A 27324-nucleotide genomic window follows, 5' to 3' on the forward strand; every position below is an offset into this window, starting at 1 on the left:
GACAATTATAAAAAAAAGTTTACATTTTTCTAGCCCCTCTTGTGGCCTTGGTTTTTAGTTAATGTCGTACAGTAAAAGTGAAGAAGGGTCCCAACCTGAAATGTAGCTTTCCTGCTCCTCTGCTGCCTGGCCTGCTGTGTTCCTCCAAATCCACACTCTGTTATCCTTCCTGTGTAATTCTTCACTCACTTCATTAACTAAATTACTAATTATTTGCTCAAATATTAATATTAATACCTACTAAATTAATTCTATAAGTACATATTCTCTTCCAATTCTATTCCTTTAATATTCTGTAGCTGCTGAAGCTGTTTTCTGTTTGCAGATAAATTTAATGTTATGCATAACACGCAATTTGATCTGCGTTTTCCTCTCAGTTTGTAGCATCTTATCTGTTAAACTATTTTTGTCTCAGCCAAGCACATCTTCCTTATCACACTTGTCAGCAGGCTTGACATTTCTTTTTACCCACAAGGAAAAAACTTTCAGCCTGAGACTGAACTGGTAGGTTTTATTAATTCTTTGTCAGTTGCAAAAAACATTCCCCGGTGTTTTAAATCTCATTTGATCCGGCTATTGGGGCAGCACGGTGGCTCAGTGGTTAGCACTGCAGCCTCACAGCACCAGGGACCCAGCCTCGGGGGACTGTCTGTGTGGAGTTTGCACATTCTCCCCGTGCCTGTGTGGGTTTCCTCTTGGTGCTCCGGTTTCCTCCCACCGTCCAAAGATGTGCAGGCTAGGTGGATTGGCCATGCTAAATTGCCCGTAGTGTTCAGGGGTGTGTGGGTTATAGGAGCATGGGTCTGGGTGGGATGCTTCAAGGGGCGGTGTGGACTTGTTGGGCTGAAGGGCCTGTTTCCACACTGTAGGGAATCTAATCTAATCTAATCTAATCTATTACAACCTATTGCACAAGTCTAAATCACGGACACTATGTATAGGATGTGGGCTATTCAGCCCCTCAAGCTGGTCTGCCTTTCAATATGATCATGGCTGATCATAAAACTCAGTCCCCTGTTCCTGCTTTTTCTCCTATTCTTTGGTCCCTTTAGCCCTTAGAACTATATCTAACTCATTCTTGAAAATGTTCCATGTTTTAGCCTAAACTACTTTTGGTTGCCAAGAATTCCATAGGCACCCTACTCTCTGGGTAAAGAAATTTCTCCTCATCTCAGTCCTAAATGGCCTATCTCCTATCCTTAGCCTGTGACCCCTAGCTCTGGATACCCTGGACTTAAGGAACATTCTTCCTTGGTTTAGTTTGTCTAATCCTGTTGGAATTTTATAGGTTTCCATGAGAATTTCCCTAATTCTTCTAAAATCCAGTGAATACATAGAGTCATGGAGCTGTACAGCATGGAAATAGAACTTTTGGTCCAACTCGTCCATGCCAACCAGATTTCCTAAATTAATACAGTCCCATTTACCAGTATTTGGCCCATATCCCTCTAAACCCTTCCTATTCATATATCCATCCAGATGCCTTCTAAATGTTGGAATTGTACCAGCCTCCACCACGTCCTCTGGCAGCTTATTCCACACAGGCATCACCTGCTGTGTGAAAAAAGTTGCCTCTTGGGTCCCTTTTAAATCTTTCCCCTCTCACCTTAAACTTATCCCCTCTTGCTTTGGTGCCTTTAGCTATTCACCCTGTCCATGCCCTTCATGATTTTATAAACCGCTTTGTATGTTGGTCCTGCCATCCCAAGAATCAGTCTAGTAAATCTTTGTGTTCCCTCCAAAGATAAAGAGACCAAAACTGTACACACTACTCCAGGTGTCTCACCAAGGCCCTGTACAATTACGGTAAGACATTTTTACTCCTGTACTGCAAAGGCTACCATGTTATTTGCTTTCTTTCAGCAATTATTGTACAAGGACATTCAGGCCTCATTGCATCTCCCCCTTTATCCAATCTGTTTCCATTCAGATAGTAATCTACCTTCTGCCTTTGCTACCAAAGTGGATAATGTCACATTTCTCTACATTATCCTTCATATGCCATGAGGATGGCACAGTGGCTCAGTGGTTAGCAACACAGCCTCACAGCGCCAGGGACCCGGGTTCGATTCCAGCCTCAGGCAACTGTCTGTGTGGAGTTTGCACATTCTCCCCGTGTCTGTGTGGGTTTCCTCTTGGTGCTCCGGTTTCCTCCCACAGTCCAAAGATGTGCAGGCTAGGTGGATCGGCCATGCTAAATTGCCCGTAGTGTTCAGGGGTGTGTGGGTTATAGGGGTATGGGTCTGGGTGGGATGCTTCAAGGGGTAGTGTTAACTTGTTGGGCCAAAGGGCCTGTTTCCACACTGTAGGGAATCTAATCTAATCTAATGTATTTGTCCACTCACTCCCCTGGCCAAATGACACTGAAGCATCTCTGCATCCTCCTCCTCATAACTCACCCTCCCACCCTGCAAACTTGGAGACGTTACGTTTAGTCCCCTCATACACATTGTTAATTTTCATGATGAACAACTAGAGTTCAAGTGCTGATCCCTGCCATACTCCCACTTGGAAATAGACCAAATGGATAGCAAGATTGTTTCAGGACAGAAGGGGTAATGAATTCAGAGTGGTACATGGTAGGACGCAGCCTTTCAAGAGAATCAAAGCTGTGACCACTGATGTTCGTGGTTTATATTAACAGGGTGAGATGGAGCCGTGGTGGTAATGTCACTGGATTAGTAATGTAGATGCCCAGGCTGAGGCTTTAGGGAACAATGGGCTCAAGTCTCACTGCAGTAAGGAGTGGAATTTAAACCCATTAACAAAATATTTTGAATATTATTCTCACTTTATAATGACATGATAATTTTCTAGCTGACATAGACCCACAGATGATAAGATAAAGAAGCAAAAATGGGCAATTTTGCCGATTGAGTCTGCTCCATTATTTAATGAAATCTTGACTGATCTGATAATCCTCAACTTTACTTTCCTGTCTTATTCCATAACCGTTGACTTCCTCACTGATGACAAAACAGTATCCAGCCTTGCATTTAATTAATGCCAGCCAGAGCAGCCCTCTGTGGTTCACAAAAAAATCCACAGATTCAATATCCTCTGTCTTAAATCAGCCGCCTTTTAATCTGGGATGATGCTGTCTGGTCCTCAACTCTTCCTCCCCGAGGAAACCATCTCTCCTTGTCCATCCCGTCAAGTCCTTTTAATGTCTTGTACATTTCAATAAGGTCACCTCTTGTGGAAAGGGAAACACCTGATCTATCATGTATAAAGTTCAGAGTACAGGATGAAACGCTTTCTCTAGAATTAACCAGACAACACCTTAAAGTTAGAGCCAGAATTTCTGGGATTTCTGGCATTGAAAAATATTTTTTGTGCCCAGAAGGCTAATGAACACCTTGAACTTGCTGCCCACTACCTGCCCCAGCTCAGCGCACTCCTCCAGTGCAGGCCATGATAAGATCAAAAGTGGAGATGTTCATTAGTGCACAATGTTCAGCACCATTCCTGACTCATTAGACACTGGAGCAGCCCATATCCATATTCAACAAGACCTGGATAATCCAGCCTTATGCTGACAAGTTGCAGATCACATTGGTGCCACTCAAATGGCAGGCAATGACTATCTTCAATAAGAAACAATCTAACTGTTATCATTGACTTTCAATGGCATCACGATTAATCAAGTCTCCACAATCAACATTCTGAAGGTTATCATTGTCCAGCCTGAAGTTACCCTATTGATTAGTACTACCTCTACAAACACTGTCTCCATCACTGACGGTCAGTAGCCCATTGTGTATCATCGACAAAACAGCAAGCAAAGCTCCCGTGGCAAAACCTTCCAAATGCAGGATAACTATCATTTAGAAAGACAAGGGCCCTAGGTTGATGGAAACATGACCATTTCCAACTTTCCTTCCTAGAAACTCACTATCCAGGTTTGGAAATGTATTGCTGTTCCTTCAGTGCCACTGAGTAAAAATCCCGGAATTCCCTCCCTAAGGACATCCTGGGTCTCTCTACACCAAGTGGACTGCAGTCATTCAAGAAGGCAGCTCAATACCACCTTTAGGGCAACTAGGGATTGGCAATAAATGCTGGCCAGCCAGCGATGTCCATTTCCTGTGAATGAATAAATGAGTAAAAAGAAGGAATGTGGAAAATAGCATTGTGGTAGAAAAACAACAGTGAGCTAGATGAATGACAGAGAGTTGGCTTAAAGTACTAAATGGCCTACTCCTGCTCCTGTTTGCTATGTTCCACAAACAGTTTAATCTCTGTCCTGCCTGGTGCTTCCTGCGCTATTGTTAGAAATTTCCGTTTTAAAAAATGTTCCAGTGAGTGTTAGCCTCTGGGTTCAGCCGATGTACTACAACAGTTTGATCCTATTCGTCATCGAATCCATTATTCGCAATTTAATGTGACTGCCAGGATGGTAGCAGGGAACAAGATGGTCCAGCAATTCCTATTTTCCTCTCTGTGTACCTTGTGCTGAGGCTATTTTCATAACTGGCTTGTCTTGTATTTTTGCCTTGGTAACAGGCTGAAGATTACTGCCTGATTCTGTGTTCTGTGCACTTCTGTCTCACTTCACCTGATGAGAGGCCCGTGCTCCAAAAGTTTGTGATTTCAAATAAACCTGTTGGCCTATAATCTGGTGTCATGTGACTTCTGACTTTGTCCACCCCAGTCCAACACCAGCGCCTCCACATCATGGTCATTGTGACTCAGACATTTACACAGGGCATTCAACACACACACAACTGAATACAGTCATGCAGACAGGGCAAAGTCTGCCCTGACAGATTCAGAGGAAGAAACAGAAAGTTTTTGATGTGTCGATGCATGAGGGATTGCTCTCCCTAGCACGCACACACCAGTGTGGTTGTTAGGAGGAGTGAGTTTTATTTGTTGAATGGTTGAAAAGTACTCCAACGCCTTGCACGTTGTTCTTCATCTCATAATCTGTTCATCACCTGTTCCCTAATCTCTTTCTCTCTCTTAAAGAAACTAAAACACATCTTGTGAAGCCACTGTATTGTGGCAATTGTCATTACTGCCTTGGATCTCATCATCCCGCAATTTTGGCTTGTCCTAACCCTTCGCTTTGGCTGAGTCCTGTCCAAGTACCTACAAATTTGATTCACAAATTCCAGATTGACACTCGTCAATTTAGCTGACATAGAAAGAACAAATTCTTTTCCATCTCTGTGTGTTGATTTGGCTAACTTTAGTATTATGCTTTGTTTGACTCAGTAAACGCAGTCAAGCACTTTGTTATTCAAATCTGAACAAACTCTATTAAAAGGTAGAAGCGCTGTTACATTTCGGAGTTTGATCAGATTACAATATTTTATTTCAATGCTTTAGTTTAAAGGATTATTTTAGTTTGGAATTGAATTCTACTTTAAATGTCATTGTGGCCTTTCCTGGCATAGATTTCACTTTTAGTAGTGGGGACCAAGTAAAACCATCAATCCCAGTTTTGAATTCAAATAGTTTATTTAACATACACTAGAGAGTCGAGTATCCAGTCAGCCCTTGTTGTGCTCTCTCGACTTGCTCTCTCTAAGCAGGGATTGATACAGGGTTTATATATATTTAGTTAGACCAGTCGCCTGGCTTGTTACAGTTTTATTCACTCTATTATACACATGCTCTGAATGTAGCTTCATCAGTTTGATTGTGGTGATGTGGACTATCCCATTTGATGAATGAGTGATTGATTAAGATAACAGCTAAATGGGATTAATGTATTATCTTCTCATTGTCAGAGATGTCAAGGCAGACTTTGCCCTGTCTGCATGAGTATATTCAGTTGTGTGTGTGTCAAAACGCCCTGTGTAAATGTCTTGAGTCACAATGACCATGATGTGGAGGCGCTGGTGTTGGACTGGGGTGGATAAAGTCGGAAGTCACATAACACCAGATTATAGGCCAACAGGTTTATTTGAAATCACAAGCGTTTGGAGCACGGGCCTCTCATCAGGTGAAGTGTGAGGGAAGTACACAGAATTTATGGACAGACCAATGAAGGGTGGAGTGTTGAATAGTAAGTCTCTGCAGGTGACCAAGGATGTGAGGCCGTGAAAGTAAAGTGTCAGTAGCTGAATAAGAACCAAAGTGATGATCTATACTCTGATTATATGAGGCGGAGAGATAGCTACAAAACAATTAAAAGTAGGGTGATGCTGAAGGCAGATCAAATGACTGGAATAACATGGAACAAAAACAAAAGTTGCTGGAAAAGTCCAGCAGTCCAGCAACATCTGTGAGGAAGGGTCACCGGACCCGAAATGTTAACTGATTTTTCGACACAAGATGCTGCCAGACTCTCTGAGCACCACCCCTACCCCCCGCAGTGCCTACTCTTGCTCCTGATTTACAGCATCTGCAATTCTTTCCGTTTTCACTTGACTGAATAGCATGATGGGTACAACAGTCGCATGTCGAGGGTCTAACTGAAATATTAAGTAATCCAAAACTGTACAAACTAATTAAATGTAGAGAGATCATAACAATTTATTAAGGTGATGGTGTCAAGACAGGACAGTAAGGAAGATTTTACAGATACAGAACAGTGTAGTGGGGTCACCTGTTGTGTAACATGATCCCAAGATCCCGTTTTAGGCTGTCACCAAAGGTACAGAACTTGGCTACCATCCTCTGCTCAGCAACTCTGCATTTTTGTGTATTTCAAAGGCTGCCTTGGAGGATATCTACCCGAAGAACCAAGACCAAATGTTCTTGACCATTGAAGCGTTTCCCCCACTGGAAGGAAACATCCCAATTGTTGCACGGTGTCTATTCTTCCGTTGTCATAGTGTCTGCATGGTCTCACCAATATACCGTGCCTCGGGGCATCCTTTCCTGCAGCGTATGAGACGGACAGACAGTGCTGACCAAGTCACATGAGTGTCTGCCGTGCACGGGGCGGGTGGTGCTCCCATGTATGATGGTAGTGCCCGTGTCGATGATCTGACATGTCCTGCAGAGGTTGCCATGGCAGGGTTGTGTAGTGTTGTGGTCAATGTTGTCCTGAAGGCTGGGTAGTTTGCTGTGAACAGTGGTCTGTTTAAGGTTTGGTGGTTGTTTTGAAGGTGAGAAGTGGAGGCATGAGAAAGATCATGGCATGATGTTCATCGTCTTTGATGTGTTGAAGGCTGCGAAGAACATGGCGCAGTTACTCCGCACCCAGGAAGTACTGGATGACGACGACGGGTACCCTATTGGACATATCCTGTGTCTGTCTTCTGAGGAGATCATTATGGTTTTTCACTGTGGCACGTCAGAACTGGCAGCTGATGAGTTGAGCATCGTATCCTGTTCTGAGGAGGGCATCCTTCAACACCTTCAGGTGTCTGTCTCATTCCTCCTCATCCAAACAGATCCTGTGAGTGCACAGGGCTTGTCTGTAGGGGATGGTTGTTTCGATATGTTTGAGGTGGAAGCTAGAGAAATGCAGCATTGTGAGGTTATCTATGGGCTTGCGGTAGAGTGAGGTACAGAGGTGTCTGTCCTTGATGGAGATACGTGTGTCCGAGAATGAGACAGATTCGAAAGAGCAGTCCATGGTGAGCCTGATGCAGGGATGAAACTTGTTGGTATCGCGATGTAGTTGTTTCAGTGATTCCTCACCATGAGTCCAAAAGGAAGAAAATGTTGTCAATGTATTTGGTGTATAGTGTTGGTTGGAGGTTCTGTGCAGCAAAGAAGTTTTGTTCAAACCTTTGCCTGAAAACGTTGGCATACTGGGGAGAAAATCTGGTCCGAACGGCTGTTAGGTGAGTCTGGATGAAGAACTGGTTGTTGAAGGCAAAGCCGTTGTGGTTGAGGATGAAGTGAATGAGTTGTAGGATGGTGTCAGTTGGTAATATTGAGTACTGAGGCTGTCACAGCGATTGCACAGTCATGAGGGATGCAGGTGTAGATTGCCAAAACGTCCATTGTGACAAGGAATGTTCATGGTTCGACTGGTCTGTGGGGGTTGGATTTCCAGAAACAATCTGTAGTGTCACAACAGAAGCTGGGGGTTCCCTTTACAATGGGTTTCAAGAAGACCTCGACATAGTCTGAGAGGTTCTCACACAGGGTCCCATTGCCTGATGCAGGTGTATTGGCTTTGTGTATCTTTGGAAGGCAGAAGTTACCTACGTGGTATGAAGGAGCATTAGGGTACTCTGAACGGCTGGATCAAAAGTCTGTCCAGTTGATGGGTTTGTCCTATGGTCGGATTGGCAGGTAGTTGTATGTGGGTTTCCTAGTTGTCCAGCTGACAGTACACTTCCTCACAGTAGCCCATTCTATTCTGTACAATGATGGCTCTTCCTTTTTATCTGCTGGTTTGATGACAATGTAGTGATTGGTCTTGAGAGCACGGCTGGCATTGCCTTGTACCTGGGTGATGTTCTGCACTACCTTGTGAGAATGGCTGATGAATCTGCTGTATATGCAGAAGGCAGCAGCCTTCTGGAGGGTCCAATTCGACTCTGTCTTCTTTGGTCGCTGCACCATGAACCTCTCTGACAATGTGTGTGTGTGTGTGTGTGTGTGTAGTGTGGTGGGATCACCTGAAGTGGTTCATTGGTTGTCTCATTGGGTTTTCTGCTGATGTCTTGGGGTTTGTGGAAGACTTCCTAGAGCCCCATTTGTCTGATGAATTGCTTTGTGTCTGTCAGCAGACCTTTGGGGTCCATTTTGATGGTGGAGCAGAAATTGAGCCCTTGGGTGAGAACTTTGTGTTTGTCCAGTCGAAGGGTGTGGTCAGACAAATTGATGATGGATTTCGCTGCATTGGTACCCGTTTCAACTGTTGTACCAGGGGAGGCCTGGTTACCTATGATGACGGTGCCAGATTTCTCCAGTTTCTCGACATTGGTGTGCATGTAGTTCTGATGCCTCATCTGGTGAGCAGTGTCTCGCAGCTGGTCTGCTGGATCCTGAGCGTGAGCTGAGAATATGGTCTCTATCACAATTTCAAGGTAGTGGCCTTTGTTGTAGAGTTGGTGTCTGCATGATATGATTGAGGAGTGTGTGAGAGGTACAACAGCAGAGTCTATCAGCGTACTGTGTATTGTTGGTTGTGATCTATAGTCCTTTTGGGATTTTCTCTGCCCGCAGGGGAGAGTGGCAGGGTGGGCGTGCGTGGATGGGAGAGGGTGGATGGGTGTGTGTGTGTAGTGTGGTGGGATCACCTGAAGTGTGACATGAATTCTGTGTGTGATGCTACTTCTGTCACTAACTCCTGAAAAGGAGGGATGCTCCAAAAGCTTGTGTTTTCAAATAAACCTGTTGGACTATAACCTGATGCTGTGTTACTTCTGATCTCATTTAATCTTGAAGGCCTAGTTCCTGCTTCTTTAGTGTGACTCAACTTTCCCACTCCAAACCTGCATGGTTTAGCCGTTAGAAATCTTTTGTTCGGTTTTTGAAATGTTTACCCAGTTTCCTAGAAAAGCTCTGTCTCAATTTTATCCCAAGTCTTGAGCTTGAGTTTGGTACATTTGTGTCTCTGCTGTTCACACCATGTGGTTTTACTGTAAATGTGACATTACTGTCAATGTGACCTAAATTAAGTAGCAAATAAAATTTATATTTGGTTTTGTCCTCTGTGCCCATTTTCATAAATTCCACAAGGGAGGGCGATAGTCGTTTTTTTAAAGATTTTGTTTGCAATTAGAATTAGCACCACTGTTCTTCTGTTCATTCTCACTATTCTTTGCCTTCCCATTTCTTTGCCTTCTAGCCCAGAATATATCACCACCGCTTCTCCACGTTAAACTGCACCTCCACCCTCTTTGATAAATGATTCAAACTGCCCACATCTTCCTGAACTCTTTAGTAATTTACCTCAGTGTGTCAGCCCTGCCAATTTATTGTAGTTGGGCGACCCCTCGGGTCACAGCCAAATTATCAAGATATGCAGCGTGTGAAAGTAGATCCAAATCTTCCCATTGGTTACTCCAACTCCAACTCTTCCCTAGATGGAACGAAAACCATTCTACCTCACTCTCTTCAGCGTGCCTTCTATCCATCCTGTTCTATATCCCTTCATACCTAACCTCTTGCAATACATAAATGAAAAAAATGGCAGAACGTGGTGTAATGGGTCTGCGACTTTAAGAGGTGTGTTTTGTCCTAGATACTTTTAGAGAGAGGGATTAGGGGACAGGCAATGAGCAGTCGGAGAAGATAAAAACTTGTGAAGTCTTGAGTATTTTTTAAAAGTTGGAACAATAAAAGCATCCTGAATGGGTGTGGACAAGCTCCCACCACAGAACCAGGGAGTTTTAGTTTTTAGTAGTAGTTGCCATTGGGGTCTTGAAGAAATGGAAGCTATTTTTCCCTCTATTGATTAAAGCCAAAAATTGGGGTTTCTTTTTCTAGGCTGCTGGATCACACGTGACCCAGTCTGTTTTCTGAATTTGCCTTTTGCCAAGGGTGTGTTTATGGCATGTTACTATATTGAAACAGTTGGTTAGTAATAGTAAAGGTATCTATTTACTCTAAAGTCTTCCATTACAGTTATTCTAAGTTGGTTCTTTTGTATATTAATAATAGTGTAAACAAATTTGTTTTGTTTAACATCGAGCAGTTTGACTAATTGAGTTGCATCTGGGAAACAACACCTGATACATGCCTTAAAATAAGAAAATATTAGGGTGTAGATTATCTCCTTAATATATTTTGAAGGGGTCTACCCTGGTCTGTAACAATAGGCAACACTATCCAATCAGTTGCCAATTCAAAAATTGGTGTTTTTAGCCAGCAATGATTTGCTTTGACTCTTAGGTACAATTCACTTTGAATTACAATGATATCTCAAATCATGGATCCCTGAGCTTTATGTACTGACCTGGTGTTTGATTAACTGGTCTACAATTATCCAACATATTCTATGGTCTCGCCCTGGTCTGAAGGTCTAAGGGCTTCCATTGTTTCTTTTTGGTTGCATTGAACAGGTTGTTTATTTGGAGCAAGGATTCACACTCAGAGCTTATATAGTCTGCTCTCAGGGAGCTCAGAAATAAATGGGGGAGTTGGGGCGGGGAAGGTGGGTGGGATGGTGATGGGTGGATGCAAGTAGGGGGTTGTAGAGATTGCTCAGTGGGAAGGGTAGAGCAGATAGGTGAGAGGGAATATGGACAGGTTGTGTCAAGTCAACAAGGTGGGGATGAGAGGGAGGGCTGGTCATGAGATGACGCTGGGGTTGGGGAGGTTTTGAAGCTGGTGAACTCTATGTTGAGGTCATTTAACTATAAGCTCCTGAGGAGGAATATCAGGAGTTGTTCCTCTAGTTTACACATGGCCTCATTTTGACAGTTGGGGCAGCTCAGGATGGACATGTTGCCAAGGGAGTGGGAGGGTAGTTGAAATGGTTGGCAACCAGAAGTTGCTGTTGATTGGAGCATACCAAGTGCAGATGCTCTGTGAATCGATCCCCAAGCCTGTGTTTGGTCTTTCTGATTTTCAAGGAGACCATATTGGGAGCAAATAAAATCCCTTACCTGCATCTACCTATCATCATCCCACCTACCTTCTGGCAGCCCCACTTGTCCCATTTATTTCTGAGCTCCCTTCCCCCTCCCCAGTCCTGATGAAGGGTCATAGTCCGAAACATTGACTCTGATGCCTGACCTGCTGTGCTCTTCCAGCTCCACGTTTTATTCACTCTGACTTCCAGCATCTGCAGTCCTTGCTATCTCCTATTCCTCCTGTTCCACATCCTTCTCCAGAACACCAACATTTCCATCTTGATTGGCAAAATAAAAAGATCTGGTATATTCATGACGTAAGCTCTCCCTCTATAACAATTCCCCTAATAATCTCTGGTTACTTAACCTACTCTTCTTTAGGTGTCTTGCTGTAAAAGCACTAACTACACCTCGAATGTGAATTTCTAGCCTTCTGTTAGAATCCCACTCTGTCTTGCCATAACACTTTCCACATTCCTTTTGATTGCCCTTGATATTCAGAGGCCTTAGCTGTCATATGCAGCAAGTGATGTGTTCACTTGGTTCTTGTGTTCCCATGAATTCCAAAGGGGGAAAAAAAGGATGACTGATCACAAGACCGTAAAGTGTCAACTTTTCAAAATGCGGTTAACTTCAGAGAAAAGTCATTTATTTTGCATGTCTTTACTGGCTTTATTTTTGTTACACTCGTGCTGATCATGATAACCAGAGGGCAAATTTCGAGATCCGTCCTGGCCCCAAATTGTATCAAAGCGCCCGATTGTAGCTTTGCCACAGTTACTTCCTTGGTTGTGTTAAGGGTAAGGTGCGGGGAATTGGGTTCACGTTACTGAGCTGGAGAGCAGTGAGTGATCAAAGTGGATTGATGATTCGTGACGTTGAGTTACATGGTGTTGTATGAGCTGCCTAGTTCTGAAAGACCCCATGACAGAGAGAAACTTATCTTCCTTTCATTCCACCGAATACAGGACAAGCACTGATAACAGATAGAAAAGCTCCTTTCATTAAAGGTCTTGAAGAATAAAAAAACAGTTGCAATGAAATCTTCCAATCACAACAGCCCCACGTGATGATTTACAAGCCCATCCATCAAACCCAGGCAACAGCATGATCTCATCAAGTGGTAACAATCCCACATTAATCAGTATTTGTTGATGTGTAGGCGGGCGTGTGTGTTTGAAGTGTGTTTTTTAAAGAAGTTAGATATCTTATTCAGCTCATCTGAGAAAACAGATTGGGATTTGAGAACTGGTGCGATTTGGAGGCTCTGGCAATAATAGCCTGCTGGACAGAATGTGGACAGTTTACAAGAAAAGACAGGTTTGTTCCTTAAACCAGAATTATTCAGTTACCTGGCTTCTTTGATAGTTTATGATGCAATGACATTGGGGATCTGAAATGAACTGGTGTTCTAAATAATAGGGGAGGTGGTTAGAGTTGGTGATGGAGTGTGTGGGCATGGGCTGGTTGGGCTTGTTGTATTGGTTCTGTAACAGTTACCTATCACTGAGCTTGTAGTAATAGCACATCAACCATCCTCACTTCACCATAGAGCTGCAAGAAATGTCTAGAAAGTTAATGATACTTGCAAAGAGTGAAAAGCGTGTGCTTGACCTGGGAATAATAGGCTCATCCAAACTCCTTGGATGGAATTTGATGGCCTGCTCCTGTAGTGATGGCTGGGCATCCCCTCCCTGCTATAGTGAACTCTGATTGGCTGTGCTGCTCTGATCTGCCCTCATGAGTCACCACAGATGTATGGATGGACTTCTGCAGGGTATTCAATGTGTTTGAAGGTAGAAATTTTGGCATGGATAGAAAATCAGCCGGTTAACAGGAAGCAGGGAGTTTGTGTAAACTACTGCATCCCTGTCCTCGAGTACAAGTGGCAATAGAAACTTAATTCTAATCCTGTCAGAGATAGTAGGAGCTGCCGATGCTGGAGTCGGAGATAACACAATGTGGAGCTGGAGAAACGCAGCAGGCCAGACAGCATCAAAGGAATAGGAAAGCTGACGTTTTGTATCGGGACCTTTCTTCCGAACTAGGGCATTTTTGAAGAAGGGTCCTGACCCGAACCATCAACATTCCTGCTGTTGTGATGTTGCCTGGCCTGCTGTGCTCCCCTAGCTTCACACTGTGTTATCTCTAATTCTAATTCTAATCCTAATTCTAAATTGTGGCTTTTTCTGGTTGAGAAGATGTAAGAAATGGAATGCTACAGGGACCAGAGCTGCGACCTCAACTTTTTGCAATTTATGCAGATAACCTAGATGAAGGGATGGATGGTATGGTGGCCACATCTGTGGATGACACAAACACAGGTAGGAAAGTATGTTGTGAAGAATGTTGCCAGGAATGGAAGGTTTGAGGTATAAAAATAGACGGCAAAGATCGGGACTTTTTCACTGGAGCACAGGAGGTTGGGGGGGGGGTGACCTTTATTGAGCTTTATAAAATCATGAGGGGCATGGATAAGGTGACAAAGTCCTTTTCCCTAGGTGGGGGAGGTCAAAACTAGGGGGATATTTGGATAAGTTCAGGAATCGGAAAGGTTCGGAGGGATACAAGCGCAGGGCAGGTAGGACTAGTTCTTGATAGACTAGTTGGACCAAAGGGTCTGTTTCCGTGTTGTATGACTGAATGATGAGGTTACAAAAAGATGCTGGTAGCTTAAGTTTGTAGAAAAGTTTGAAGCAAATGGAGGATAATGCAGGAGTTTGTGATGTGGCCCATTCTGGCGGGAAAGATAGAATGAAGCACTATGTCTAAGTTGTGAGAGATTGCAGATTTTGAGATAGAAACATAGAATAGGCCATTTGGCCCTTCAAACTTGCTGCACCATTTAGTATGATCGAGGCATGTCATGCAACTCAGTGTCTGTTTCCTCATTGTCCTCATTCCCTTCTGATCCCTTTAACCCTAGGAGCTATATCTAACAAATCCTTGAAAACAGATGATGCAGAATAAATTGAATGTCCTCCTGCACTGAAGACCCTAACCCTACCTCAAAAGATTAGCGTGCAGGCACAACAAGTAATTGGCAAAGTCAATCAAATGCTATCATTTATTGTAAGAGGAATTAACTACAAAAATAAGGCTGTATGCTTCATACAGGGCACTGATGAGACAGCATGGGAGTACTGTGCTCTGTATTAGGCACCTTATTTAATGAATGATGTAAATGTATTGGGAGTAATTCAGAGAAAGTTCACTAGACTAATACCTGGAAAGGGTGGGTTGTCATCTGAAGGAGGGTCGGACAGGTTAGGCTTGAATCTGCTAGCGTTTAGAAGATTTGGCGGGAGAAACTTGAATGAAACATGTAAGATCCTGAAGGGCTTTGGTAGGATGAGAATCCTATTATGGGAGAATCTAGAATTAAGGATCACTGTTTAAAAATTGACATCACCTCTGTAAAACATGGATTAGACATTTCTTTTTCCCTGAGAATCTGTGGAACTCTGTTCCTGAAAGGCAATGGAAGTAGATTCCTTGAATATTTTTAAGGCAGAGGCGGATAGATCCTTGTTAAGGAAAGGGTTGAGAGGTTAACAGGGGTAGGTGGGAATGTGGATTTGAGGTCACATTTCAGATCAGCAGAGCAGCTCAGGAGTAGAATGACCTACTGTTGCTCCTGTGTGTATGTTGGTATGTACCTGATGAGATTTTCATTATATTTGCTCTTATTATATAGGGACTAGCCATGGGCAATGTGGTTTTACATTTTTATTTGGTTATAAACTGTTGCATGTTTCCCTCAGAGTAGGAACTGAAAGTGGCCCCAGTTTAACGGACACCTTTATACCATCAGGTTACAATTCATGATGTGATGAAGATTTCATGAGCATGTCTCTAAATGGCATGTTGCCAACAATCTGTGAGGCAGTATGAAGCACTTGATTTAATGTTGAATTTAAGGGCCTTAGGCTGCCTCAGAGCAAAGGTTTGGCCACATGGGCTGCATATCAAGCAAACCTGCGCAGGCTGTTTGTGGGCTCCGAGGAGGGACCTTCCTTCAAATACACTTATTGCCTGCTGTAGGGACTGGGCATTGAGAATGGCCACCCACCTGCTCTTGCTGCTGACTCTCCTACCTTTCTCTCCCCCACAGCAGCGCCCGCCCTGTCACAGCCCCCCTCCTTCCAATGTTCCCAGTGGTCAGGGACCAGCTCTACCAGCAGCAACTCCCACTTTCCAGGTGGTGCTACAGTTCCATCGTGCAGTCAGTCGTGGATTGACCAACATTCTCAGTTGGTAGGACTTTGGTCTTTGATCCTGGTAAAGGCCTGTGACTGTCCTGACCATTAACTCAGACCAGATGTTGTGCTCGAGAATTCAATTAAAACTTTTAGAATGTATTTGGCTCTTGAATGGATATTTGGTCATAAGCCTGATGACAAACCTTCACCTTGCACCAGCTTATTGCTGCGTCTGATTTTTTTTTCTTTTGAACCGTGAGTTGGATGTGGCAGTTTGCATGGAATTTAGCAAGTCTTGTAATTGCAGTGCTCCAATTACTGATATTGATCATTTCTCATCCCTGCTTCAAGGGGAAGCGATTGACCTATTGCTGCTATCACTAGGCAGTTAAATCAGAGGTGCTGATAACGTTCTGGGGAACTGGATTTGAACATCACTGGCAGATGGGTGAAATTTGAGTTCAATAAAAATCTGGAATTGAGAGTCCAATGATGACTGTCAATTGTCAGGAAAAAAACCCATCTAGTTCACTAATGTCCTTTAGGGAAGGAAACTGCCATCCTTACCTGGTCTGGCCTACATGTGACTCCAGATCCAAAGCAATGTGGTTGACTCTTAACTTTCCTCTGGGCAGTTTGGGATGGGAAGTAAATGCTGGCCTAGCCAATGATACCCCCATCCTATGATTGACTGAAAACAAAAAGTCTTCATGGCCTTACTCCTTCCATTGTAACCTCCTGTAGCCCTATACCCTTCCAAATTACTCGTGTTCCTCCATCTAATTTTTTTCCACTGCATCAATGATGGCCATGCCTTTAATCAGCAAGGCTGTCGCCTCTGGAATTATCCTTGTTGAGCCTCTCTCTCTTCTCCCTCTTTAAGATGTTCTTTAAAATCTAATATTTCCACAAAGCTTTTGATTTGGTTTCTTTGTGTGTTTTGGTGTCAGATGCTTTCTAAATATGCTTGTGTGCAGCCTCTTGTGATGTGTTGCTACGTTAGCGTCATATAAATGCAAGCTGCTGTTTCTCAGAAGCATCTGGGGAGAATGATCCTCTGACACAAATCTGTTCACTGCAAGCTGGTGAAATACAAAGTGGTAACTGTTTGCTGAGGCAGGCTACAATGAAGTAGACTGCCTATAATCTGTAACTATATATACTTACAATAAGATTATTTATCAAATGTCACAATTTTGCTTTGCTTTTTTCAGTTGTGTGAGATAAGTAAGAAAATGGTCCAGTGTTTAATTGATACCACAGCTTCAGACTAGAAATAGGAGTCACAATAAAAAGGTGAAGAGGACTGTAGGCTGTGCTGTCATTACTGAGAGACAACAGGTGACGACTTCACCTGAGGATCACCATATCAGGCAAGGGGCAAGGTTGAGAAAGTGGGACCCTCATGGTGATTGCAGCTGGTGGTATCACCCTGCATCGCAGACCAATTATCCAGCCAACTGAGCTAACCAAATCTACGTTCTTGGTGCTAACGTTCCAGCTCCCAGGAAAGAAAGGGATGGGATTGGGAAATCTAACCATGAAAGGAGCTGCTCAGTGCTCATGTTCAATGCTTTGTTCATCATGCTGTTACACGCTCTCGCTCGCTCTCTCCGCTGTTGCGAAACTGATGGCCTCTCTCTCCCCTGCCTAAGTGCTAGAGACTGGGTGTGAAACAGTGATTGGTCAGTGTCCCATGTTTCCATTGCCTTAAGTTTCAAAAGGACTGGTTTTACTCTGTTAATACTTTCCTTGCAGACATTGACTGTAACTTCACGTCATAGCTTTACTAATTGTTCACTGATTAATAACTGTAACCAAGAGTTATTTGCCTGTATTGTGTCCTTGTAGGGTAGTCAGGGCATGAATAGGTCGAGGAATATGCATATGGTCACAGAAATTTGAGGGTGCATACATGAGGATCAATGGTCGGCACAACATTGTGGGCTGAAGGGCCTGTTCTGTGCTGTACTGTTCTATGTTCTATGTTCTAAATTGGTATTTCCTATTGGACTAGTAGAAAAATATATTTAACAAAGGTGGGGAAGTCACTGTTCATTGGCACAATCTCTTACATTCCTTCTCCTTTCAGTTCCTCTACGGACACCAAAGCAGATTCCAATTAACAAGCAAAAGAACTGCGGATGCTGTGAATCAGGAACAAAAACAGAAGTTGCTGCAAAATTTCAGCAGGTCTGACAGCATCTGTGAAGAAAAAATACTTAAGAGTTAAAATTTTGGGTCCGATCACCCTTCCTCAGAACTATTCCAGTTACCCTGTTCAAACCCATTTACTGGGCTAATTTGAGGTTCAACTGGTTTGCTTGCCTATTGTGGTGATCATTTTCCAGTAATTTTGTTGTTACTTTTGAAGGAAAATCTGCGGTGCCCTGCTGACTAGATGTATATCTTTGTGTTGGCTGTGACTCAGCTGGTGATGCTCTTGACTCCTGCATGATTAGGCTCACGTTTCCAGTCACAGTCCAGGCCTTGACCATTGAGATGAAGTCTGGTGCTAATGTTTGGTATTTTGGCAGTGTTGGAGATAACGTGTCATGTCACATGGCCAGTATGTCAATATATCTTTAAGAGACATGCTCATGATATCATCAATGTGCTGTAACGTGTTGGGTTGGATCACTTGAAGCAGGGCAGTCCAATAGAAGTATGCTCTTCTGTGATAACTAATAGGTTATTATTAACCCAGATATTTATAAGTCTGGGGAGTGAGTGGCAGCAGCAGAGTCACGTTAGGGCTGGTGCAGTATGCAACTGTATCAATGGCACCTGCATTAGCAAGGTCCAGTGAGGACTCTGAGTGGTGAGGGTGTTGTTGGAGGTAAGATGGTGCCAAAGAGTGGCATCTCTTGTTCCAGTGGATTTGGGAACTCATGCCTGGCTGCCACGCCCATGGTGGAGTGCTTAATGAGTACTGTGAAGCTGAACATACTTCCTTTTTATTTCTTTATTCTCCTGCCTTTATATCCTATCCGTTTATTTATTTATTCTGTGGCACCAGAGATGTAACACTTTTTGCGATATTTTGCGACTAAATACACATGACCATTAATAAATCAAATCAAATCAAATCTATTCCTTGTATTAAAGTTTGAAGCTGGATGAACACAGCAGGCCAAGCAGCATCTCAGGAGCACAAAAGCTGACGTCTCGAGCCTAAACCCTCTCTGATGAAGGGTCTAGGCCTGAAGCGTCAGCTTTTGTGCTCCTGAGATGCTGCTTGGCCTGCTGTGTTCATCCAGCTTCACACTTTATTATCTTGGATTCTCCAGCATCTGCAGTTCCCATTATCTCTGTATTCTTTGTATTAAATGGTTTTAACAAACGTCCCTTGGGTTCCTCATTACCACGATACCCACTCCCCAGATTCATGTGCTACAGGAGGTAGAATGAATAATGCTACATCAGCTCAGTCTGCTGGAGGCAAGCCCACATTATGAGGTGCCTTCTGTCAGAGGAGATGGTAAACATGTTCCCCCTCGGGGCGCAAAAGATCTCTTGACATTATACGAGTACGATTTGGTGGCAATTATCGAGATGTGTTGGCTGGAAGACCAGGTTTAGGAATTGAATATCCAAAAGTATCAGTGTTATGGGCAGGTAGGGAAAGGAGTTGGTGTAGTTTGTTAGCAAATAAACAGATCTGTGCTGCAGTGAAGATAGTATCAGCACCTGGAGATCAAGAGGTAGAATCAGTCGGAGTAAAAATAAGAAAAATCAAGGGAAAAAGTGGGAGTCACTTATAGGACCCCAAACCTGCGTGGCAACACAGCATAAATCTGTCAATACTGGGGTCTGAAAGGAGAGGTATAGCAGTAATCACTGATGTTAATATCTGCAGACTCTATTCATCAAATTGGCGAGAGTAGTCTCAAGGGAGAAAATGTATGTTTTCCAAATCCGAGATAGTAGGAACAAATCAAACTGTTTCAGAGTTGTTATTACATATCTCTCTGAAGCAGATGGACCATGAACTCCTGTCTCCTGGCTCAGAGGGAATGACAGTACCAGAAGCTTCATCAAGCCTCCTCATATATCTGTATTGGATGTGCAACTCCCTATCCTGAGATTATGGCCTCTGGCATAGAGCTTCCCTGAACAAGGGCTTGATGTTTTGAGTTTCTCCAGTCATCTGTTACCTTCCATGAGCCTAGGGAAGACTGAAAGCTGGCGGCTAGTCTCCCTGCAGTTTCTACTCTTTCTTCCTTCAAAATCCTTGGACTGTGCCTTATCCTGTCATTTCACCTGCATGTGACACTGGTAACAATCCAGAGATGACTACATTTGAGGTCCTGCTTGTTAACCTTGACTTTCTTTCAGCTTCTCTGGTGCTGTTTCCCATGGACAAAGTTGAATTGTTTTGTTAGTAAAGGTGTGCTTGGTAACAATGATCTGTTTGTATTCAGACTGAGCAAAACCTTAGTGTATGACTGCTGGGAATCTCAGATTAGGACAGAAAATGCTTCAAACACTCAGCAGGCCTGGAGACAGAAACTGAGTTAAGATCGTTTGTCAGAACTGATGAAAATGAGAAGCACTACAGGTTTTCAGCAATGAAGAAGCAGGGAGTGTAGTGAAAGAGGTGAGATATTATGTTTTGCTGATCGGTATTTGAGCTTATACTCATCATAGAATCTCTGCAGTATGGAAGCAGGCCATTTAGCCCATCAAGTCCATGCTGACCTTCTGAAACAAATGGAGTCTGTTTGCTGCAAGCAATCCCTTGATTTTTGGAGCTTGGGTTTACAGCATCAACATCAAATGTAACTATTTCAGTTAAATAACTCACTGACCCTTAATTTCTGGACAGCACCCACTGTTTAAAAAGCGCCTGCTGTTGACATTAATGCCCTACTCCAGACTGCACCGTTTTTTTTTAAACTTGTCTCATTTAACTTCTTGTTATTTTGCCTTACATCGTCAATCATTTTGTTTCCTTTTTTTTTCCATCTTCTCGCACAGTTTCTCTTTAGCTCTTTTCTGTGCTCCCTTTTCCCTGCCTCTGTACTGGTTTAAAACCTGTAATGTTTCTAATGTCACCAGTTCAGCTCAAAGATCATCAACATTAGAGGTTAACTCCTTTCCTTCTTGCCTTGGCTTGTTGCCATACCTGCTGAGTATCTGCAGCGTTCTCTGTCTTCATTTCCTAAATTCACCAGCTGCAGGATCTCTTGTCTTTTGGTGTATCACTAGGTAATGTCGAAATATATTTGTGGCAATGATGACCTTCCTTCCTGTTGGGGTGCACTGAGGTCAGGCCACAACTAGTATCAGCCATGATCTTATTAAATGGTGTAGCGAGCTTGAAGGGTCCAAGTCCTAAGCCCTGTATTGGTGCAGCTGAAGTTTCACTGCCGGCAAGAATGACAGTGTGTTAATGGAATACTGCTTCATTGGGAACATGCCCTTGGCTTGTTTGTTATCCTGCCCAACAGACGCAGAAGGTCCAAATTTGACTCCTTTCTCCACCACCCCCACCCCCCCCAATTCTAGCTCCAGACAGCCTTGTTGAGTGGAAACAGATTGCAGATGTGGCTCAGAAGTCTAGGTTGACATCCAGTAAGATATTCGTATCAGGTTTGAGCAGTTGGCCCTTATTAAGTGGCTTATGGAAGTTCACACAGCCCTTCCACCTACTGCACTCCCCCTTTCATTGGCTGGCCAGTGACACAATCTGTAGCCTTTCAGACTGTTATTCAGTTTGCTCATCCTCCTGTGATGTTCCAGTATCCTCTGTGGGAAGCCTGTGAGGATATGGGAGCAACAATAAAGCTGGATGCTCTTTCCAATTAATTAATAAAATGGATTGTGGTCTCCTTAGGATATTCTGTGCTTTAGTTTACCTTGTGAATGGAAACAATTGAAGGTGAGAGTTTTATTTTAAAAGGCACTGCTTTAAATCATATGCACGTTTACCTGGTTTGTTTCTTTAAAGTGTTGTTATTTTGCTGTGAAGAATTTGATTATGATTCTTGCTGGTGATGGATGATGTATTTGGATTGGGACCTTATGATTCTGAGAGATCATACAATTATGCTTTGATCTCGTAGGGGACCAATCACCTTGCATTTTACAAGGTGATGAAAGTAGATTACAAGAAGATAAAAGGTGGGGTCTGGAGGACTTTTTGATTGCTTTGAAAGGCACAAGATTCCAGTAACAACAACACTAATTTAGTATCAGAGATAATGGGAACTGCAGATGCTGGAGAATTCCAAGATAATAAAATGTGAGGCTGGATGAACACAGCAGGCCAAGCAGCATCTCAGGAGCACAAAAGCTGACGTGTCGGGCCTAGACCCTTCTTCAGAGAGTGAAGGGTCTAGGCCCGACACGTCAGCTTTTGTTCTGTTCAATCACCCCTTGTCCTGAATCTATGCTCCCATGGTCTCAGAAAACTGCATTCCCAGTATTCACTCACTGGAATATCCTCAGCTTTTTGATGACAGCCAGTTTGAGCAAACTAGATCTTTCTTTGGAAATGGAAGCTCAGTGAAAATACAATGAAACAAAGATAAGTAAGAAAGTGAGTTGTGAAGAGGACTTAAGGAGTCCACAAAGGGGATCTAGGCAGGTTAACTGAGATCTGGCAAATGAAGTACAATGTAGCAAAGTGTAAAATTGCCCATTTTGGCAGAAGGAATAAAAGAGATACATTATCTAAATGGTGAGAGGTTGAGGGAGATCTGGTGTTCTATGGCATGAATTACAGAAGATTAATCTGCAGGTTCAGCATGTAATCAGGAAAACTACAAAATGTTATGGTTTGTTGCCTGGGGATTTGATTGAGGTTGTAAACTTGCTCACCGAGCCGGTAGGTTTGGTTGCAAACCTTTTGTCTCCCTGCTAGGTAACATCGTCAGTGTGCCTGCGGTGAAGCGTCCGCCTCCTGTCCTGCTTGTTATTTATATGCCTCAGTTTGTTGGGGTGTGCAGGAGTGGCAAATGGGGTTTAATTTGGACAAGTGTGCGGTCCTGCGTTTTGGAAAGGCAAACCAGAGCAGGACTTCTGCCTTTCGTGAGGCAAAGATGGGAGAAATAAATTCACACAGATGATTGTTCAAATGTGGACTGATTCATAACCAGGAATGATGAGAAACGTTGACACAATTCTTGTGAAAGGTTTTGGAATATGTTGCTGCTGTTGTTTTCTAAAAAAAAATCCAGATTTTAGAGCTCTAAAGGAAAAGTATAATCAATATTTGAAGTACAGGACAACATAAAACTAATACTGAGATTGTTGAATTGTGAGCTTAGTTGAAAAGAATTAATAGATACCCAAGAGAGATTCCAGTTCAATTTTCAAGTAGAATTCAGATTCACACCTGGAATTAATAGCCTTTAAATAACCTAATTTAAAAACAAGACCTGCTAATGACAGTTATCTATAAAACACCTGAGACTGTATGTAAGAAAGTTGTTGATTATGGGAGCAGGAAATGAAGCTGAGAAGTTACTCATCAGATGTTGGCTATATAAGGGAGACATTTCTGAGCTGCGCAGTTAGTAAAGAATGTGGCTCATGTGAATGGACTTGTACCTCAGCGAGGCTGAGTGAGAATATCTGGGAATTTAGTTTAAAGTGGGAATTCGGTACAAAGCGGGGGGTGTTTGGGGAGCTGCAAGAAGTAAATTTTCCTTTAGCAAGAGGTGAGGGGTGAGAGTATAAACGCGGATCAAGAGGCCAACCTTTAGTGAGACCAGCAATGGAGTTGAATTGCAGACTATAACATGTTGCCTGGGCAGGGAAAGCAGGTGATTAGTAAGCAGGACTGGTAAGTACCTGCTGTTTTAAAATTTAAAATGAGGTCTTTAATTTGTGTTCACGTCTTACCTTTTTCCTTTTTTTTCAAAATAGCTCAATAAATGTAAGATTGATACTAATGTAAAAAAATTACAATGCAACGAGTGGGGATTCTACAATAATAATGAATAAATTGAAATAGAATTGTGACAAAGGGGATGTGTGACCCTTGTGCCCATGCGTGAGCTGGTGGACACTAGCGTCATCCAAAGGCAAACATGTCTGTAGTAAGTTGTTTGCAGCTCAAGGAACTTTGGATTTGAATCGTAGAGTTGAAGTCGAAACTGCAGTGCATCAGGGAAGGGGTAAGTTCTGAGGGCTATGCACCACTAGCCCTCCAATTAGGTCATCCAGGGTTGCCCTATGACCAGGGACTGAAGGCTGTGAGTGCAGGTGAGGCAGGAACGGGGATCCAAGGTTCAATTCTTAAGGACCTGCAAACTGTTACGAGGTCCTTGCAGCTGTGTGCATGGGAGCAGACTCTAGCAGGATGGATTAGCAAACTGACTTGGACACTGTGGCACGAGGGTGCCATTCTAATGGGAGAAAATTTAAGATTGTAGCAGCACGCAGGGCACACAATAATTAAGTTGTTTTAGATACTTCTCTGCAGGGAGTTTCTCGAAGCCAGTGGCGCCTGACCAGTGCAGGGTGAAGGATACTGCCTCAATATTCGAGAGTAAGTTGGAGAACGAGGAGAGATATTCAGTAGTTGTCATTCACAGTGGTGATGATAGGACTAGGAAGGAGATTCTTTTGGAAGACTTTGTGTAGTTAGGAGCTAAATTAAAATGCTTTTTTCAGCATTGCACAGTGCCACCTCATGAACCACACTGGTTAGCACTGCTGCCTCACAGCGCCAGGAACCCAGGTTCCATCCAGCCTGGGGTGACTGTCTGTGTGGAGTTCTTCCCGTGTCTGCATGGGCACCTCTGGGTGCTGTGGTTTCCTCCAAAGATGTGCAGGTTAGACAGGCTAGTCGTGCTGATTAGCTCATTTAGTGTTCAGGGATATGCAATCTAGGTGGATTAGCCATGGGAAATGTGGGGTTATGGGTACAGGGTCTCTCTAGGTGGGATGCTGTTTTTGGAGGGTCAGCACTGACCTGACGGACCAGATGGTGTCTCTCTGCACTCTAGGGATTCTACGAAATTGCGCCTGGTCCATCGGATTTACTCGTGAAATCAATAAGCTAAGATCTTCAAATAACAGAATATACCCATTATGTTCTTTATTCGTGCAAATACACTGTGAAATATTGCTAAAGTCTTGCCCGTGCAAGGCAACCAGTCATTGTGGACCTGTCCAAAAACCAGTCTGAAACAGGTGATCAGCCTGCTCCATCTCAAATGCCAGTTACTAATCATTGACCATATGCTGAGCTAGCTATCGCTTTGCAATGAGCTTTCTTACACCCTTCTTCGATGCAGCAAAATGCTATGTTCAAATGTTGACTCTGTCCGGTGTCCAACAATTTGATCATTGAGTGTTGGCAAACATCGCAAATGTGGCAGGTTTATCATGGCCAGTTTGATAAGTGACTGTTTAGAAATGCTTTTACTTGGAAAGTGGCTGAATTCTTGACTTTGACTGTTTTTGATTCTTCTTTTGCCAACTTTGTTACCTTATCAACTGCATGATATTTGCATAACATTCTCTGTTTAGCTGCTGTATACTCCACATTATCATCTAGTTCACAGTGTCTGTTTTAAATCAGGTCTCTAACATTTCAGAGTTACCGGCCCAATCAGCATGTTACTGCTCAGTTTGAAACACTTAATTAAATCTATTTTTTTTCAGGAGACACGCGAAAACATTAAGACTAGTGACCTTGCTAATAAGTCATCTCAATTTCTTTTTAGTTAATTTCATTTCAGCTAATTGGGGAACCTGCACAGTTTTCAATCTCATATAGCCTTCTGTGGGGTCTTGAGGATTAACTGTAAAATTAGGAAATACATTCTCCTTGATGAAGGATCTTGGAGATTTCTTCCTGATTGTTTCCACCTTTAGGTGCGTTGCAGCAGGAATACCATAGGGCCTTTAGGTGCGTTGCAGCAGGAATACCATAGGGCCTTTAGGTGCGTTGCAGCAGGAATACCATAGGGCCTGCATCAGCCTGTCTATGACTAGCTCATGGGGAGAGTGCCCCCTTCTCCTTAGATTTCTGTTTCAGTGCAGTCATGACGATCAGGAGTAACTTCCTACCCCACTCGAAGTTGACTCTCAATTCCTCCCGCAAGGCCATTTTGTTTTTTCCCTGTTTCTTGGAAAAGATTTCTCTTGGACTCTGCAATCCTGTTTAAAGTGCCCCTTATGGCTACAATTGTAGCGTTCCCTTCCTGCCCCATAGCCCCACTCTTTTTGTCATCTCCTACTTCCATGCTTTAAGGGTAGGCTGCTGACGTTACCTTTGGCATTTGTTCTGGCCGCACTTTCTTATCTCATCGTTTCTCTTTGAAACGAGGACTTCCTTCAAAACTGCAGCTTCTGTATTATTAATGGTGGCTGAGTCGCCTTATTCAAATATTGTCTGAATACTCAGGAGAGTTTGGCCTGTTAGAGTTCTCGAGTAGTGAGTTAAGGTGACATCTGAAAGATCATCTGTGTTGGGAACTCCAGGAATGGCTGCCCAGTAAACTGCCTGCAGTCGATCTCCTCATGAAGCAGATCTAGTCACCTTCTTTATCCTCAGCTGTCCTGGCTGGATCACGATAATCTGTCAGATTCTGTTCTCACTTACCGTGCTCCACTGGGTTTATTCTGGATATCAAGAAGTCAAGTCCGTGCTAACAGTGGAATATATCCCTTTTTTTTTGATTGAAGCAAACACTGTTGTACACCCCAAGCTTACCCATACAATGCTTATAATCAAAGATGATGCACTTCATGTGGATTTATCCAAGGATTGCACTCAATCTAGTGATCAGTCTGCTTTGTCTCCCCCTCCTCCAGTCACTGATCAGATGGCCTCTCCTGAGCTAGTTATTACCCTGAGGTAAGTTTATTTATACCCTGCCTCCATAGGGCAAGGTTGTGAATTCAGACTTTCACACTGCCCAGTCTCTGGCAGTTTGACTGCCGGCAGTCCCCTGGTTTAGAAATGGGTTCCATTCCTGAGTACGTTCGTCTGTTGGTTTGTGCACAAGTTGGAACACGATATAATACAATATAAAGTCGCCATTTTGTGACTACAACCAAATACTGGCATGTCGGATCTTTCATATAAATATGGGGTCCCATTTGTAAGTATGAGCGTTTGGCAAACATCACAAATGAATCGTGCTTATCTCAGCTAGTTTGATCGATGACTTCTTCAGAATTGCTTGGAAAGAGGCCTATCTTGACCTCTATTTTATCCTACACTGTTTCCAACTTAATCATCTACACAACAGTGTGACATTTACATAACAGAATGTTCAATCACAGAATTGTGCTAACTATTTAGCAGCTGAACATTATCAGTTAGTTAACTGTATCTACTTTAAGCTAAGACTCCAGCCTTTCAGAGTAACTGTGACAATTCAGCTCGTTATTGTTGAGTTCAAAAAAAAATTAAACATATATTTCTTCAGAATGATACAAAAAAAACAGAAGACCAGTGACCTTTCTAATTATTAGGTCATCTTCAAACCATTGTGTATTTTCAATAGAGCAGGCTTTTTTTTTGTTAATTTCAATTCAACTGACTTTCAAATCTTAGGTTAATGCTTATCCTGACATAATTATGCTTTGAGAAGGTAACAAATGGGATGGATAAAAGGGAGCTAGTAGATGTTAACATATGTGGATTTCCAAAAGCTTTCAATAAAGCACCTTGTGTAAGATGACTTAATAAGATAAAAGTCCATGGTTTTTGGCCT

General features: G+C 43.0%; 1 protein-coding gene across 6 annotated transcripts in view; it reads left to right on the plus strand.

Moving 5' to 3' along the window:
- Positions 1–27324, plus strand: part of st3gal4 (ST3 beta-galactoside alpha-2,3-sialyltransferase 4) — a 111983-nt gene that overhangs the window by 42411 nt on the left and 42248 nt on the right. The window contains exon 1 of one of the 6 annotated variants that reach the window (XM_048562329.2): positions 12706–12758. The exons of the other annotated variants lie outside the window; for them this stretch is intronic. The gene's annotated coding sequence lies outside the window, so the exon portion shown is untranslated. Of the gene's footprint in view, positions 1–12705; positions 12759–27324 lie in introns of those variants that run through there. 6 annotated transcript variants of the gene reach the window in all.

This window comes from Stegostoma tigrinum, chromosome 32 (genome assembly GCF_030684315.1).
Source record: "Stegostoma tigrinum isolate sSteTig4 chromosome 32, sSteTig4.hap1, whole genome shotgun sequence".
In the NCBI taxonomy this organism is placed as follows: domain Eukaryota; kingdom Metazoa; phylum Chordata; class Chondrichthyes; order Orectolobiformes; family Stegostomatidae; genus Stegostoma; species Stegostoma tigrinum.